The 19,181-nt window shown below is 36.0% G+C and overlaps 1 pseudogene; it reads left to right on the forward strand.

The window, feature by feature from the left end:
* Positions 1-1,242: 1,242 nt before the first annotated feature.
* On the forward strand, positions 1,243-2,069 carry LOC125113466 (RNA-binding protein PNO1-like; annotated as a pseudogene).
* Positions 2,070-19,181: the final 17,112 nt, after the last annotated feature.

Raw genomic sequence — 19,181 nt, forward strand, 5'->3', positions numbered from 1 at the left:
TCCTCTAAGCATCACCTGATCAGATAGTCATTTTGCTTGTGACTCTGCACTGGAGAAAGGGAAAAACCTCAGACACTGGCTCTGAGTTGACTCTAATCCCTGTGGACCTGAATGCCACTCTGGTTGACTGAACCTTGTACTTAAGTGGCTTGTACATTGAGTTTTAACCCAAGTCTATCAAATTGGGCTGATCAAATCCATCCTTTGGTTATAATTCTAGTTCCTGACTACATAGTTGGGTAAAGTAGATGAAGAAAATAACACAGTTGGGGAATTCCCATTGTGGCTCAGTACATTAAGGGGCTGATGTTGTCTCTCTGAGAATGAAGGTTTGATCCCTGGCCTTGTTCAGTGGGTTAAGAATCTGTCACTGCTGCAAACTGCAGCATGGGTCACAGATGCAATTTGGATCTGGTGTTACTGTGGCTGTGATACAGGCCATACTTATAGCTCTAATTTGACCCCTAGTTTGGGAATATCATATGCTACAGGTGTGGCCATGAAAAGAAAAAAAAAGTAAATAGCACAATTGCACAGACCCTATACCTACAGATAGAGCAATCTGTCCTGAAGATTAACAGAAGGTTAGTTGAATAGCTCCTTCATATCAAAAGATAGAAGGATAACATAAATAAGGGCAGAAGAGTCACAGACACACAAAAAAAGCTAAAGGAACCCACTACTGACACTAAAGAAAATCTTTAAACTTTAAGATAAGCAACATAGAGAAGAAGAAAGGGGCAGAGAAGAATTATAATAACAACCACAAAACAACATACAGCAAGTATGTATCTATCAACAACATCCTACTAAGAAAGTCAATGGGTCAATTAAGAAATCAAAGAGAAAATCAGAAAATACTTTGAGACAAATGAAAATGGTTACACAGCACTCCAAAATCCATGGCATGCAGAAAAAGCAGTTCTAACAGGAAAATTTACAGGGATACAGGCCTACCTCAAGAATAAAGGAAAATCTCAAATATATAACCTAATTAATCATCTAAAGGAATTAGGAAAAAAAAAATGAAAAACAAGCCTAAAGTCAGCAGAAGGAAGGAAATAATAAAGATCAGAGAGGAAAAAATCAAATTTACAAAAACTTTGACCAGGCTTAGTAAGAAAAAAATGAGAGAGGAAAGAGGAAGGAGCCCTGGGATGGTTGGGAAAGACTGGAGTCCTGCTAGGCACACCTGATTGGGGCAGCCCCACATGTGTTCGCTGGGGCTGGAGATTCCTGAGGATGAAAACCCGGATGAAGGCACAGAGCCCCTTAGCCAAGAATAGCTTCACCCTGGTCACCTGTAAGGGTGGCTGGTGAGCAAAGAAATGGTAGGCTGAGCTTCTATCTGCACCCAAGGAAAGAGGGGGCATGGGCTGCACAGACACAGAAGCAGCTCAGCTGGTGAAGGGGCCAGTTTTTTCCCCTCTCTGTGAATGGGTTCCTGGGTGAGAAAGAAGAAACCAGGAAAATACCAGTCCCAGCTAACTGATACATGCCTTTAAAAGAGAACTAAATGAAGATATTTACTCCTTTTGTGGAGCATTTAGGACTTCAGATATGCTTTAACTTGAAACTGAGGAATGTAGAAATCAGGACTTGTAAAGAAACCAAGGATGCTAGTGCACTGACAAAAGCACCTGATTTTGTAAAAGCCTTTATTCTTGGATTATAGGTGGAGGATGTACTTGCCCTTGTTAGGCTGGATGACATATTTGTAGAAGCTTTCGAAATTACAGATGTTAAGCCCTTAAACGGAGACCACCCGTAGAGGTCAATAGGCAGAATTGCTGGCAAAGGAGGAAAACCCAAACCCACCATCGAAAATGTGACCTGGACGTGGATAGTTTTGGCTGATGTGAAAGATCACATCCTTGGTTCTTTCCAAAACATCAAGATTGTGAGAACTGCCATCTGCAACTTCATACTAGGGAATTCTCCATCAAAGGTTTATGGCAATGTTCAGGCCATGGCTAGCAGAGAGGCAAACCAATTCTGATTTCAAATCAGAGAATTTTCATCTTACCTTTGGACTCCAGAGAAAAAGGCTTTCCCCTCTATCAGGGGTCACCAGACACCATGTGAAGAACTTTTTAGTCGTGAATACCATTATTATACTTGTACACTAAGTATAGTTTTTAATTTCTTCCATTTTAAATAATGTAGCAGATTTGCATAGTTTATAATCCTCTCATTTAGAGGGAAACATTTAAAAATCAGTTCTGTATCAGTTTCTAAGTTTTTATTCATAAATTTATAACTTTATAATTTGTTGTAAATTTATAAACTTTTTTTGCTCTGTGAGTTGTGATTAAAATAATTATCTGGGGGTTCCTGGTGTGACACAGCAGGTGAAGTATCCAATGTTGTCTCTGGGCAGCAGGGGTTCAATCCCTGGCCTTTATCAGAAGGTTAAGGATCTAGCATTACCACAGCTGTGGTGTAAGTAGCAGCTGCAGCTTGGATTCAAACCCTGGCCTTGCTCAGAAGGTTAAGGATCTAGCATTACCACAGCTGTGGTGTAAGTAGCAGCTGCAGCTTGGATTCAACCCCTGGCCTGGGAACTTTACATATCATATTCAGTGAGGAAAAACTGAAAGTTTTTTCTTTAAAATCAGGTACAAGACAAGGATATCCACTCTCATCACTTTTATTTAGCATAGTATTGTAAGTCCCAGCCACAGCAATCAGATAAGAAAAAAATTCCAAATTGTAAGGAAAGAAGTAAAATTGTCACAATTTTCAGAAGATATAATACTCTATATAGAGAACCTTAAATTATCCACCAGGAAACTATTAGAACTAATAAACGAATTCAGTAACATTGCAGGATATAGGATTAGTACACAGAAATCTCTTTCTTCCCTATAAACTGATAATGAGCTATCACAAAGAGAAAGCAAGAAAGCAATCCCATAATAAAATCGTATTGAAAAGAACAAAATGCCTAGGAATAAACTTAACCAAGGAGATAAAAGACCTGTACTATGAAAGCTATAAAACACTGTTGAAAGGAGTTGATGATATAAAGAAATGTTATATATAAAGAAAGGTTCTATCAAAATACCTGTGGCATTTTTCACAGAACTAGAATAACTAATCTTAGAATTTATGTAGAACCATATAAGAATCCAAATTGCCAAAAGAAGAACAAAGCTGGAGGCATCATGCTCCCTGATTTCAAACAGTATGGTACTGGCATAAGAATAGAAACATAGATCAATGTAACAGAATAGAGAGCCCAGAAATAAACCTGTGCTTATACAGTAAGTAAATCCACAACAAAGAAGGCAAGGATATACAGTGGGGAAAAGACCATCTCTTCAATAAATGGTATTGAAAAACACTGGAGAGGTACATGGAAAAGAAGGAAACCTGAACACTTTCTTACATCATATATAAAAATAAAATCCAAATTGAGTAAAGAATTAAATATCAGACCTGAAACCATAACATTACTAGAAGAAACTATAGGTGGTAAGATCCTTTATGTCAATCAGTGATTTTTTTGCATTTGACTCTAAAAGCAAAGTCAACAAAAGCAAAAACAAACAAGTGGGACTACATCAAACTAAAAAACTTCTGTTCAGAAATCATCAAGAAAATGAAAAGGCAACGTATTGAAAGGGAGAAAATATTTTCAAACCATGTGTCTCATAGGGGATTAATGTCCAAATGTATAAAGAGCTCATACACCTCAATAGCAAAAAAAAAAAAAAAAAAAGTCTTATTTAAAAATGAGCATAGAACCTGAATAGGTATTTTTCCAAAGAAGATATACAGATAGCTTACAGGCACATGAAGAAAACACTTAATATCATTACTCATCAGGTCAATGTAAATCAAAGCCACAATGAGATATTACTCACAACTGTCAGAACAGCTGTGATGAAAAAGACAAGAAATAAGAAGTATAGGCAAGAATGTAGAGAAAATGAAACTGTGCATTGTTGAAAATGATTAAAATGTAAAACAATATGGAGATTCCTCAAAAATTTAGAAATAGAACTAACATATTATCCATCAATACTGTTTCTGGATATATATTTGAAGAAAACAAAAACAGTAGTTAAAAAATATATGTGCACCCCAGTGTTCATTGCAACAATATTTACAACTGCCAAGATAAAGAACCAACCAAAGTGTCTATTGATAGATGAAGGGCTAAAGATTTGGGATAGTATTGTTCAGTCATAAAAAGTATATCTTGCCATTTGAGATAGTGGGTTATGCTAAATGTAATAATCCACATAGGGATAGTTATGATATGATTTCATTTACATGTGGAATCTAAAAAAACTATATATATATATATATATATATATATATCAAAATATATCAAAACAGAAATAGACTCATAAATATAGAGAACAAACTAGTAATTTCCAGAGGGAGAGGAGTGGAGCAATGAGTGAAATAGGTGAAGGGTATTAGAAGTACAAACTTCCAGTTATAAAATAAATAAGTTATGGGGTTGTAATGTATAGCATAGGAAATATATCCAACAATATTGCAATAACCTTTCATAGTTACAGACAGTAAATAGACTTATCTTAGTGATCATTTCATAATGTATAAAAATATTGAATATCTATGTTTTATAACTAATATAATACTGTAAGTCAATTATACTTCAATAAAAAATGCGTCCAAATTAATAGAAAATTGGAGAATCACTGCAGAGGCCATTATTATAAAAGGACTATATGTTAGCTTGTGGAAGAGTCCATCTCTACTTAAACTGTAAACCAAAAGCAAAACCCCAACCCTGAAGGAACTCTATATATTATATTTCCTTCCAAAGGATTGAAGGATGAAGGAATATCTATTTTTAGAATCCCTCCATATTTAACTCACCTGCAAAAAGCAGAAGAGATGTTGCAGAATGCCTATAGATAATTCTACTTAAGCGGTACAATTTTAACTACTGTTCCAGCCATATATCCTGGGTACAATAAATCAAAGCAGCCTTTGAAACTTAGTATACAATAACTCGTCTGGCTAGAAAAATATTTTACTATTTTCCTTCTTCATAATGATTTTAAAGGATGAGCAGAAACAGATCACTTTCACTTGTCATGGACATCACTGTACTGAAGGTACGTTTTCTGTCATAGTAGGATTCTCAAGACTTGATCAGGAGAGTCTTCAGAATATTCCACTGGTCCATGACCTTGATGCTGATTGTATCTGGTGAGACAGGTATGGAAAAAAGAACCTAAATGCCCAGGGCATTATTTGTGGGTAGGAAGTAAGAGAAAAAGCAACTATAATTTCAACTTCTGCTCTGTCAGGGACATTTCTAAGGGAATAGGAATAGTCTCTCAGATGAAAAGCAGTTTACTGCAAACTTGTACAATGTACTCTTTATTTTTTATTTATTTATTTTTGTCTTTTTGCTATTTCTTGGGCCACTCCCGCGGCATATGGAGGTTCCCAGGCTAGGGGTCGAATCCGAGCTGTAGCCACTGGCCTACGCCAGAGCCACAGCAACGCGGGATCCGAGCCGCGTCTGCAACCTACACCACAGCTCAGGGCAACACCTGATCATTAATCCACTGAGCAAGAGCAGGGATCAGACCTGCAACCTCATGGTTCCTAGTCGGATTCGTTAACCACTGCGCCACGACGGGAACTCCCTACAATGTACTCTTTAGAAGGAGAAACAACTCTTGGGGAACAAAATTTATTTTCATAAAATAGATACGTATTTCATAAGTGGATTTGCCTTAGCTGTGCACCTTGCTTCTTCCTTCCGCTCCCCATCCATGCAGTTACAGAGTGCCTTACTCAAGTCATGTATATTACACCTCATTGCTTCCAACCAAGAAACCCAATTCATGGTGAGAGAGAGAAGAGGGCAATCCACATCCACTAAATGTACTTATCTCATGTACTAGCTAATCTGGCAGAATAGTGGAATGACTGAAGATTCAGTTTGGGGACCACCTGGTGCACAAAACCTTCCAAGGTTGGTTTTGCTGTTTTATGAACTTTGCTGAATTTCTTTGAAATAGTGACTGATATGTGGTGTTAACATTTTCATTTTCAGAATACAACTGGTCTGGGAACTAAGGGAAGTAGGAATGAATGTCCCATCACACTAGTTCTTGAAAAGATAAGAAATAAACATGATAAATTTGATGAGAGAAGTCTAGATGGCCCTGAAAGCTCATTTTCTTTCCCCTTTTGGTAGGCCAGCAGAGGTTTGGCTCCTAGTATTAAGATCCTGTAGAGACAAAACTTATGCACACATTCTTGGCATGCAAGACTTTCCCAGGGCACTCAGTATGTAGAATTGCATGATTTTTCTGCATCCTCTATAACATTGTGCATAAGCCCATAGATATCTTGATATATGTCTTATCTCTTAGTGAAAGTTTTTCGTATCTATTTTTGGGCTCAGCTGTAAATCTGTAAAGCAGTTTGGTCTTAGGCTCATTTGCTGTTTTGGAATGCTCTTGGTCACTCTTCTAGCCTTCTAGTCCTGCAAGGCCCCCTTTGGTGGAACAGTGACCAGAGTGCATTCAGAACATCTCTACCCTGCCTAAGCTCTGAGAAAAATGAGAGATCAGGGGACAGTGTGTGCTGTGCTACTTCTCAATTGTGAAGTATTGTCCAATGATTCTATATATGTTTCTCTAATAAACACTATATGTTTACACTTTGTATAATACATGTGTTCCTCATGGTGTGTGTTTATGACTCCCTTGCAACAAACAATTCACTTTGCAAGTTTTTCTTTTCCTTCCTGCAAATGTGAATACTGCTTGGCTTATCTTAGTTTTCAAAAAGAACTATTTTGATCCAGGTGATACAAAAATTATTTTATTAAATTGGGAATAGAGACTAACATCTGGCTACTTTGAACTCCTCATGCTGCTGAACCATCAGGAATGAAGGAAAGTTATAAAACCAAGGGGAAAATAGATTGTTAATAATTTGTGGCAAGAAAAAATGTGTGTGGAATTCAGGGGATTCTTAGTGTGCATCTTATTACTTCCATAGTTCATAGTAAAGACCAAATGGAAGGTAATTTAACACATATAAAGGCAGGCTCAGGAACACAAACTCTTCAGAAACAGGTTTGATCACCCCAGTAGGTAATGAACCTGACCGTCTGAGGTATAGCTGAGGATAAGAGTAATGTAGTTATAAGTGTTGAATAACGTAATTCTCAAGTTCTGAAGATGTAGTACCACTAATGTATGTTATGTGCAGAGTATGTGGAATTATGGTTGGTCCTTGAGGTTAGTTTTTAGGAGAGAGAAATTATTCAGACATGAGTTCATTTCACAGGAGCTCAGGATCTATAAAATAGGAAAATATATCTAATTATCTTCTTATTCTTCAGACATGTGGGAGCCAGTGTGGTTATTATCATCTTAGTCCCCGAAGCAGCTTCTTTTACTCTACATCATGTAAGAAGTCTTAAGATCTTAACTACTTTTATTAAGACTACTCTGAATGAACTAATTCCACATAGAAAATTCATTATTTTTTCTGATTTTCTAGACATCGAATAATTAGATATATATACTCTTATTCTGACTGTCATGATTTTTATTTAGCACATGTAATTTCCCCCAATTATGAACTTTTTTAAAAAAAAACTAGTATTTGTTGGAGAGTTCCCATCATGGCTCAGTGGTTAATGAATCCTACTAGGAGCCATAAGGTTGCGGGTTCAATCCCTGGCCTTGCTCAGTGGGTTAAGGATCTGATGTTGCCGTGGGCTGTTGTGTAGGTCACAGATGTGGCTCAGGTCCCACGTTGCTGTGGTGTAGGCTGGAAGCTGTAGCTCCAATTAGACCCATAGCCTGGGAATCTCCATATGCCACAGGTGAGCAAAAAAGCAAAAAAAAAGCAAAAAAAAATGTAGAGAATTTTTCCTATGGATGGAAATATATTTTCTTCCTCTCCTCCTCTCCCTTCTTCTTCTTAATATTACATGTAATTTTTAAAATCAATTATAATTTTTAAATTATGAGCTTGTAATTCAGAGAGCATATGTGTCTCACTCAACACATATAACCAATAAATACCCAGACAAGGTACAATATTTCCAGAGCCTAGACTATCTGCCTTTATGGTAGAACTTAGCAGGTTTCCCTCTGCAAAAGAATATTCTAATTATCACAGTTCAAATTTAATATGGCCATAGTGATATTTCTTTGTTGATCGCCATGTCACTTGTGTGCTATCAAAGCACCAAGATTAATCTTCCTTTGAGCAGTCCATTTTTATGATAGTTTATTAGATTTGTAATTTGATGGTGTGTTATTAGTCACGGTTCAGCAGATAAACAGAAGCAATAGGATTTGTGTGTGTGTCTTTGTGTGTTTTTACTTTATTCATTCATTCATTCATTTGCTCCTTCATTCATTTTGCAGGTCCATAATTGGTAGGTATGCTGCAACTTGGGGGACCCCAGGGAAGAGCTAGTGTTGCAGACTGCAGGCAGAATTTTTTCTTCCTTGAGAGATGTCATTCTTAATTCACCTAAGACCTATTTTAGACAGGAGAGGAGAGTTAGGCTGTGATTATAATCATCAGACCTCAGGTGCTTAATGCAAGGAATTTTTATTTATTTATTTATTTTTATATTATTATTATTATTAAAGTATAGTTAATTTACAATGCATCGCCAAGTTCTGTTGTACAACAAAATGACCCAATCACACATTTCCCTGTGATGTACAGTAGGATCCCATTGCCCATCCCTTCCAAATATAACAGCTCGCATCCCCCAAACTCCCCAAATGCCCATCCAGCCTATTCCCTCCCCTTTCTCCCCCAGGTATGCCAATTCTGCTCTTCTTGGCCATGATTTGTTCCTATTTTTTTTTGTTTGCTTGTTTGTTTGTTATTTCAGGTAGGATCATCTGTTCCATATTTTAGATTCCACAAATGATATCACATGGTATTTTTCTTTTTCTTTCTGGCTAACTTCACTAGTATGAGAGTCTCTAGATCCATCCATGTTGTTGCAAATGGTAATAGTTTATTTTCTTTATGGCTGATTAATATTCCATTGTGTATATGTACCACATCTTCTTAATCCATTAATCTGTCAGTGGATATTTAGGTTGTTTCCATATCTTGGCTAATATGAATAGTGCTATTATGAACATAAGGCTGCATGTATCTTTTTCAATCAAAGTTTTGTCCAGATATATGCCCAGCAGTGGAATTGCTAGGTCATATGGTAGTTCCATATGTTTTCCACAGTGGTTGTACCAATTTGCATTCCCACCAACAGCAGAGGAGGGTACCTTTTTCTCCACACCCTCTCCAGCATTTGTTATTTTTTTGACTTGTTAATGATGGCCATTCTGACTGGTGTGAGGTGGTACCTCACTGTAGTTTTGGTTTGCCTATATTAGTGATACTGAGCATTTTTTTCATATGCATGTTGGCCATCCTTATGTCTTCTTTGGAGAAATGTCTATTTAGGTCTTCTTCCCATTTTTAAATTGGGTTTTTTTTTTGTTGTTGATTTGCATGAGTCGTTTGTATATTTTGGAGATTAGGCCTTTGTCTGTGGTGTCATTGACAAAGATTTTCTCCCTTCCTTTGGTTTGTCTTTTCTTTCTTTGGTTTCCTTTGCTGTGCAAAAGCTTTTGAGTTTGATTAGTTGCAGGCTACACAATTAATGCACAGAAATCAATTGCATTTCCTTTTACTAATAATGAAACATCAGAAAGAGAAATCAGAGAAAACATCCCATTTACAATTGTATCAAAACAAATAAAATACCTAGGAATAAACCTACCTAAAGAGACAAAATACCTATACTCTGGAAACTATAAAATGCTGATGAAAGAAATCAAAGATGACAAAAGCAGATGGAAAGATATACCATGCTTTTGGATTGGAAGAATCAATATTATCAAAATGACTGTACTACACAAGGCAATCTACAGATTCAGTGCAATATCTATCAAATTACCAAAGACATTCTTCACAGAACTAGAACAGAATGTTTTAAAATTGGTATAGAAACACAAGAGACCTGAATATCCAAAGTAATTTGAAAAAGAAAAATGAAAATGAGGAATCAAGCTTCCTGACTTTAGATAATGCTGCAAAACTACAGTCATCAAAACAGTATGGTATGGGAGTTCCCAATGTGGCACAGTGGAAACGAATCCTAGTAGGAACCATAAGGTCGTGGGTTCAGATCCCTGGCTTCTCTCAGTGGGTCAAGGATCTGGTGTTGCCATTAGCTGTGGTGTAGGTTGCAGATGTGGTTCAGATCTTGCATTGCTGTGGCTGTGGCATAGACTGGCAGCTGTAGCTCTGATTATACCCCTAGCCTGAGAACCTCCACATGTCTCAGGTGTGGCCCTAAAAAGCAAAAACAAAACAAAACAAAACAAAACAAAAACCAGTGTGGTACTGGCATAAAAACAGAAATATAGACCAATGGAACAGGATAGAAAGCCCAGATATAAACCCAAGTACCTATGAGCAACTAATCTATGACAAACGAGGACAGAATATACAGTGGAAGAAAGATAGCCTCTTCAATAAATGATCCTGGGAAAACTGGAAAGCTACATGTAAAAGAATGAAAGTAGAACACTATCTACACTATATACAAAAATAAACACAAAATGGATTAAAGACCTAACTATTAGACCAAACACTATAAAACTCCTAGATGAAAACATAGGCAGAAATGTCTTTGACATAAATCACAGCAACATCTTGTTTGATCCACCTCCTAAAATGATGACAGTAAAGACACAAATAAACCAATAGTACCTAATCCAACTCAAAGGAACATTTATTTCCACTGATTGTATGAGGTCTACCCCATTATACTACTAATAGCTTAACTCATGGTCTACTGATTTGAATGTTAATCTCATCTAAACCTATCTTCATAGCAATATCTAAACTAGTGGTTGACCAAATATCTGAGTGTTGTGGGCTACCTAGTTTGACACATGTGATCACTACTATAGATCAGAAAGCTACTGGTAAAAATACTTTAAAAATGTGTTTTCATAATAAATTAAAAAATTTTATTTAAAGATAGAATTATTTTGCCTATTAATGTAATCTGTAATTTTAACAAAGTTTTTAGAATAAATGAAAAACACTTAAATGTCTTTTCTGACTCATTTTCCATTTAAATGTTTTTATTTTTTTATCTTTTGTCTTTTTAGGGCCACACCTGCGACATATGGAGGTTCCCAGGCTACGGGTCTAATCGGAGCTGTTGCTGCTGGCCTACACCAGAGCCACAGCATGTCAGATCCAAGCTGTGTCTGTGACCTACACCACAGCTCATGGCAACACCAGATCCTTAACCCACTGAGCGAGGCCAGGGATCGAACCTGCAACCTCATGGTTCCTAGTTGGATTTGTTTCCTCTGTGCCACGATAGGAAAAAATATGTTTTTAAAACATCCATGATTAAGGTCAAGTCTACAGAATTTTTACTGACACTATTGATATTCCCCTCTCTTCCCTGAAGGAAGCAGCTCTCCAAGTGAAAACACTCAATGCAACTCAACAATTCTCCACAGAGCACCTGTTGAAAGCCAAGGACAAGCCCTGTTCTCTCCTGTATCTATAATGTCATTAATTTTCAATCATATTAATCTTATAGTTTTAATTACATTTTAATGTGCCTAGGCCTTGATTCCCCAAGACAATTTTCCCAAACAGTGATAGGCTTCTTGACATAATGGGACAGTATCTTTCCTTCGTAGGCTCTACAACACTGTTCACAAAGCAAGTACCCTAAAATATTGCTTGAATATGTTCACAATGAAATTCCTTCTTATTTCACAGATTTTTATTTGGATATTATATGAAATCATTACAAAATTGACTATTTTAAAAGCATGACTCTTATGACTTACGTGTCACAATATCTCCGGGAAAATGTGGTAGAAGGAGTACTGAGTTGGGCATTAGGACAGCTGGTGTCTCATTCTGGCTCAGTAGCAAACAAAGGGAGTGGTCCAGGACATGTCAACCCTCCCTGCACATGAGTTCCCCATTTAGCAAAGGAGAGACTTGGACTAGAGAACTTTAAGGCTGTGGGGATTTAAAGATCCCATCTTCTTTGAAATATCCTAGGACTCTATTCATATTTGTACTTCTCCTAAATTATTTCAGGTATGTTTTTCATGCTGAGATAATCTCCTTAAAGTATTATGACTAGGAAAAATAATACCTTTAAGTTGTTTTGAAATTTTTAGGAGAAAGATCTTGTAAAAAGAATTATATAATTAATACAGGAAATCCAGATGGCATATCATAAACAGAAACATTCTGGTATTGTATCATCCTGTTGTAGTTGAAAGTATTTTGAAAAAGAAAAACAAAAGCAGTGCTAATAGTTTTGAAAGGACTGACTTCCTTCAGCATTCTGGCTGACATTTCTGATTATTTTCTATGTTGTTATGATTGACAATCTGAATAAATCTTCATGAAATATTAGCAGTCTAGCTCCAAGTGTCAAAACCTCCATGTCCAAAATGAGTGTCAAACTCCCAACATAATCTACAATTACAAGACTCCTGCAAATCACAATCCTGTCATTTTTTAAAATGGGAAATCTACAAGCATAGTAATTGCTTCTTGGTAGGATACCTTCCCCCACCCCCCAGGGGTCAAATTTAAACCAACTGCAGACAGATGGAAGGGAAAGTAGAATTAGGGCTGTTATCAAAATCTTCTGCAGCTGTCAGGATGTGTTTGAAGCTGTCCCAATTGTCCTAATAGGCAATAATACATCCTGGGAGAAAGAAGCAAGTCCTCAGGGGAAAAGGACATTCTTCTCCTGGCTGATTGTTTTGGCAAACATGAGTAAAGGATGATTGGAATACTGTTTCTATGGGCCTGGCCTATAAGTTCTACTCAAACTCTTGGTGCACTTTCTGGTCATCAGGTCGTATTGTGATTTCCAGTCATTCAAGGGAAAACCAACTCAGGTCCCAGGAACTGATTTTTCACTCCTTCCACGGTCAAATTCTTCTTGTGATCATTTCCAGTCTCTCCTATTTGTTTTAATCTTCGAAGAGAAGGAGAAAAAGAAGGAGTCTAATATACCTCAGAGCTTGGCCATTTCCTGAAGTACAACAAAGCTGGCCTGGAGAGCAGAAGTAGGGGTTTTCTAGAGACATATGCACCCATTTCATATTGGGTACATTATCCAGGCTTTTCTCAGTTTGGGGATTCTTAAGTTGATGATCATTCTATTTTGTTGTATTTTTTAAAATTTTTCTATTTATTTGTTTCATGTAAGCAAATTAAACATGATCTTGGTGACTCATGTAGCTTGTCAAAGTCAAATGGATTCTTGGAACATTAGGTCCCCATCAAAAAGGAAGGAGAAAAGAGAAAAACATACAAAAGAAATACTAGTTGACAGCAAGAAGAATATCCAGCTAATACCGGCCATCCATATTGTTTTTGTTGATGTTTGGGATTCCTTCCTTTTCTCTTAGGGACTATGTAGCTTTTACTAGATAGAAAAACATGTCCCCATATTAAAATTTCTCACAGTGGCCAAATCACCCTACTTTGTTTCTCAGACATGTTACATACCTTCCAGATTCCACAACGTGTGTTTACTACATACCTCTATTTGAAGATGTTCTGATACAATCATTTTTTTATCTCAATCATGCTCATCTTTTAAGACTCTCAAAGCCATTCTTAATTCTGCATATAGCATTTATTACCTGCTGCAATTATAAGCCACACAGAAAATTCTACCTGGGCGTATAAGCTTTCTGGAATAGTACAATTTTCCCAAATAGACTCTTAACCTCTCCATGGCCAAGATCATGTGATACACTTCTCAATGTTAGTATCTCTGAGGCACCTCACTCAGAGTAGAAGTTCATGAAAGGAAGATGATGATAATAACTTGGGGCTCCATTTGGAACAATATATTTGGGATGGAAAAACAGTTAAAATTACTTGTATAGATAATTGCATCATATAATATTTTCAAGATGTCAGGGTAAAAATATGTTTAAAGATAAAAGTCCTGTGGGCTTAAATTTCACCATTTATCATGACTCAGTAGTATTCAAGTTTGCATGTTTTTTAACTTTTCCCACAAGAGGGTGGAATGCAATGCAATTCTCAGCAAAAATGAGAAAGTAGCTTAACCCTTACAACTGTGAAAATTAAAACACAGGTATATACTGGAAATGTAGGCAGAAAAAAAGTTGGAACTGAAAGATGAAAGAAGAGCTTGGAGGAAGAAAATATGTGGTTGGCCTCAAATATGTTCTTGGTGCATGGGGTCCAGATCTACTTGTGTACTAAAGAAGCCATAGCAGAAGAAGCTAAGTATGGTCTTATTTCCTCCATGGGGCTGTTTGAGTTGAGAAAGAGTTTGAAGTATTGTTGGCTGTCCAAGACTCTCATGGAAACACTTCAATTATCTGTCAGCTACATGACTACTAAAATTTAAAGTCATTATTAATGTGAAAGCTATTCATATAAACATATAGATGCACTGATTTGTTAGCCATTCATTTATTCCTGTAAGGAAGGGAGGCAGGAAATAAATAGGTCATCAAGTTTGCATTCTTTTAGTGCCTATTTGTCTTAGCACTCTTTGGAGGAATTTGCGTATATTGACTCTCTTAAGTTTACAGTAGCCTTAAGAGGTAAGTGAGGTAAGTGCTGTTGTTATCCTAGTTGTTCAGAAGGAAAAACAGAGGCATGGAGAGGTCGAGCAATAAGTTCAAGCTCACATGTGGCTGGTGAGTGGAGGAAATGGGATTCAATACACAGAGTCTGGATCCAAGGAGCAGGTCCATAACCCCTGCACTAAGCCACCTCACATGTCATTGGCTATTTCAAATAGTTTTGCAACAAGAATTGGGAAAGAATGGGACAGATTCTAAGTTTACACTTAGTAATCTGAATAGAACAACTGGACTTTGAGAGCATTTGATAAAGCCAGGCAACTAGTACATTTGTTACCCAAAGGTTTCTTTCTGGTCCTGAATGAAGGTACCTCTGTGATGTATTTTAATAGATTCTTAGAGTCCTTGCTTGGTAATGTATCAAGTCTTTGGCCATAAGCAAGCTGGGTGCTGGCAGTCATGCTTGCCCAAGAACAGTCCAGGAAGCCAAGTTTCTTTGACATATTTGGCTTTAGCAAGGTTGTGATTCTGATGCTGATAGAAAGTCCTGTTCAGCAGTGGCTCCCTCCTCAAGCCAGATGTTCTATGTGTTGTCAGTAAAGATGCCCTGGGGTTATCTACGTGCCTGTTAGTTGACTCACAAAGTAGACTAGAGAACTGAATAAAGGTCCCACCCTTGTCTAATAAATTTCACACCTACAGTACTTTTAGAAACATCATGCTTCTTATGCTTATTAGATGGCAAAAACACCACTATATTCATGCATCACATCTTGGTATTATTTTGAATGTTTTTTTTTTAAAGTGCTTAATGTTTTATTTTTTTTCATTTTTTAAAAGTTTTTGAAGTACAGTTGATTTACAAGGTTATGATAATTTCTGCTGTACAACAAAGTGATTCAGTTATACATATATACATATCCATTATTTTTCAAATTCTTTGTTGAATGTTTAATACAAAACAAGAACTATTACATAGCTCAAGTCAATTTATCTGGATTAAAATTTATATCCTTACATATTTTTCAACATCTCAAAATATTAAAAGCCTAAATATCGACCATTGCAGCTCCCATATAATGTTCTAAGTTTATTTTCTCATTTGGCAGCAAGAGTAAGAGAGTCTTTATTGCTTAATGTATTGTTTTTTGTTTATGTTTCCTTCTATCATCCTTGTATAGGAAGTCAGTTTAACTTTCAGCTGAAGTATAATCATTTTCTTTCAAATATTTCATATTTTGAGTCCACTTACTACCAGGATGCCTCTCTTTCACCCCCCCCTTTTCTTACATTTTGTTGCCCATCACTGTTACTCATCTGCATTTCCATTTGTCATTATTTCTCTTCCTAGAGATGCTTTTTTTTTCAGCTTTTCTTATCACTTCCTCCATTCATCACCAAAGATCTCTTATTAATTGTAAAGCAATGTTAAACTAAAATCCAGACTTATAGAACTTTCAGTTCTCATTGTACGACAAAGCATATGTATTTATCTCACTTCCTTCCTGTAAATTCAGTGAAATAATACAAATGAACAGCAACAAAAAAAGAGCTGAGTAAAGTGAAGCTATTATCAGAAAAAATATTTAGATTAATTTCTGAATAATGAAATATAGATGGAATTATTTGAAAGATGAATCAGATGAGCAGTAAAATTTAAAGGTAATAAAGAAGAAAACTTCATAAAATAAAAATAGACTATTATATTTAAAAAAACACCATCACCAACATAAAATGTTAAAAATAGACTTGAAGAAGACATTTAGGAAATTACCAGAATATACACCAAAAGAAAAATATGAAAAAGTAAGAAATAAGTATTAGAGATATAGAGAGTCATTCTGGGAAGAAAATGGAAGCTGGTTTTGAAAGATAGCTCTGTCTTAATTCCTAGAACCTATGAATATGCTACCTTGCATGGCTAAAAACAATTTGCAAGTGTGATTAAATTAAGGATCTTAAAATGGGGAGAGTATCCTGAACTCTTCAAATGGCCCAATGTAATTACAAGACTCTTTATAAGAAGAGGACCGGAAGGTCTGAGTCAGAGAAAGTGATGACAGAAGCAGAAGTCTAAATGACTTGAGGAAGGAGGCATGTGCCCAGGAAGGCAGGTAGCCTCTGGAAGCTGGAAAATGAAAGGAAATGGAGCTGTTTCAGAGCATCTAGAACAAATGCAGCTCTGTTGACACTTTGATTTTAGGACTTCTGATGTCCAGAACTAATGTCCAACATTTTAGCTTATTTCACATGGGCAGAGAAGGATTTGATGGCCAGAAAAAGAACTCAGGTAGAGAGACTCAAGTGCTAGCTATTGGGAGTTAGTCTGATATGCAGGAAAATAGTTGCATTAGGGCAGTTGGTGCGGCACCAAGAGCATCTATCTTACTTACAGATTGTGGGAGTTGCTGGATTTTAATCAAGATCTATTTTGCTTTTACGCTATCCCATCAAAATAATGGTAATGTGGAGCACCAAAATAAATACTATAAAATGAATTTTTTAAAACAAAATAGCTGGGAAGTTCCCATTGTGGCTCAGTGATAATGAGCCTGACTGGTATCCATGAAGACGTGGGTTTAATCCCTGGCCTCACTTAGTGGGTTAAGGATCTGGTGTTGCCATGAGCTGTAGTATAGGTCACAGACGAGGTTCAGATCTGGTGTTGCTGTGGCTATGGCATAGGCTGGCAGCTGTAGCTCCAATTTGACTCCTCGACAGGGAATTTCTATATGTCTCTATGCCTAAGGTGCAGCCCTAAAAAGCAAAACAAACAAAAAACCAACTAGGTACATCACAAAATTTAGAAGATCTTTAAAATTGTTGGCAGAAGAATTTAAAATAAGAATCAAAGCAACAATATAGTAAACAACAGTCACATACAAAAGATCAATTTTTAATTTTAAGATGGACATCATATTTTCAAAATCATCATTGGATAGAAGATGATGGAATATTCCTTCAAATGGATGTCTAGGATAAGTGGCTTTAAAAATTGATATCTGTCCATGGAAAAACTATTAATCAAGGTGAGAAACAAAGGCATTTCAGAAATATAAAATCTCAAATAGTTTACCACCTATAAATCCTTCCTTAAAGAAGTATATAAAAGTTTAATCTGGCAAAATAAAGCCTGAATCTAAGAAAAAGGAAATAGGGAACTTAAGAACCATCTTCTAGATTCTGGAAACTAAATAGAAAGTTCTGAATAGAAGGTTAAATAGTGTAGAAACCAAGTAAATAAAATTAAAATAGGAAGTCAGTGAGTTTGGGGAAGAACTTAAATAGAACTTGAATAAGAAAACTAAATATCCTGGGGCCATTGATTTTGAGGATGTTGATAGTCTTGGAGACAAGATAAATACATATTGAAACATAAAATCTTATAAAAAGTACACTATGCTCTCACAATTATACCATTTTTCAGTATTTTTTTGTTATTTGAATTTATATCATCACATATACTTGAAAAATTCATTACAAAGTATTGGTTTGGTCACATCAAATAGCTTCTGCAAGAGAGAGGTGGCTTTGAACCCAGACTCTGATTTTCAGTGAATATTGAATTAGGTACTGTCCTTACTGAGTTTTGTTTTTATCATCTCTAGCTGGACAATAAATTCCAGTTCATACATAGGCTAAAGAATTACTTTAAAAGAGGTACATGTAAAAGCCACTATCATAATATAGGCATTTGCTATATGTTTTTTAACTTTCCATTCTACCTTGGAAGTGTAAATTTGAACTCTTTTACTATTTACTATTTTCTGTAAGATCTTAAATTCTCAGTTTATAAGGTCATACTTACTTCAAGTTAGGGTTGAGATTCTCTTTAGAGTGTCTCTAGAAGTAACTTTTTTTTCCAGACGTCTACCTAGAAAGTCTAAACTCAAAATTTATGTTTTGACAGCCAAAGTCTAGTTTTTAAAAGCAAGCATTGATGAGAGAGGATTTGCCCCATTTTTAAGTAAGAGCATTTTTTCTCCTTATGATAGTTAAATTAATCTTTGTTTGGAAACAGGAGGAAAATCTGAAAACACTTCACAAGCTTGGTCCTTTTATACCTACTTCTACTACTTATTGCCCAGGGAGTTTGAAGGAACATCCCGGATTGCCTGATAACATAGTTGCAAAATCTGCAGCAATTGAAGTGGTCCAACCATTTTTATAAACATTTGGCTTTCTATTGAGATTTTTTAAAGTTTCAACATTATTTGCAATTCCTGGAAATATTTTTAAGAACAAAATGAAGGAATCTGAATTCCCACTGACCAATGATTCTTCAGTCTACTCTTGTTTAGCTATCTGTAGCCTCCCATTATCTGACCCTCTAATAAATATACAAATTCTTTTGGCGTTTTCTCCATCTTAAGTGCCTAATATAGCTTTTTTTTTGCAACGTATTTCCTCCACAGAAGGTATATCTAAAGTAGTTTGTGTCATAACTGTATCAAGGAGATTTTGTTGTTATCACATTTCTATCAGATTTTATTAGTATATGTATTTCAAAGACATATTTCTCTCAAAACATATTCAAGGATAGTTTTT

The sequence above is a fragment of the Phacochoerus africanus genome, chromosome 1 (genome assembly GCF_016906955.1).
Source record: "Phacochoerus africanus isolate WHEZ1 chromosome 1, ROS_Pafr_v1, whole genome shotgun sequence".
NCBI classification, from domain to species: Eukaryota; Metazoa; Chordata; class Mammalia; order Artiodactyla; family Suidae; genus Phacochoerus; species Phacochoerus africanus.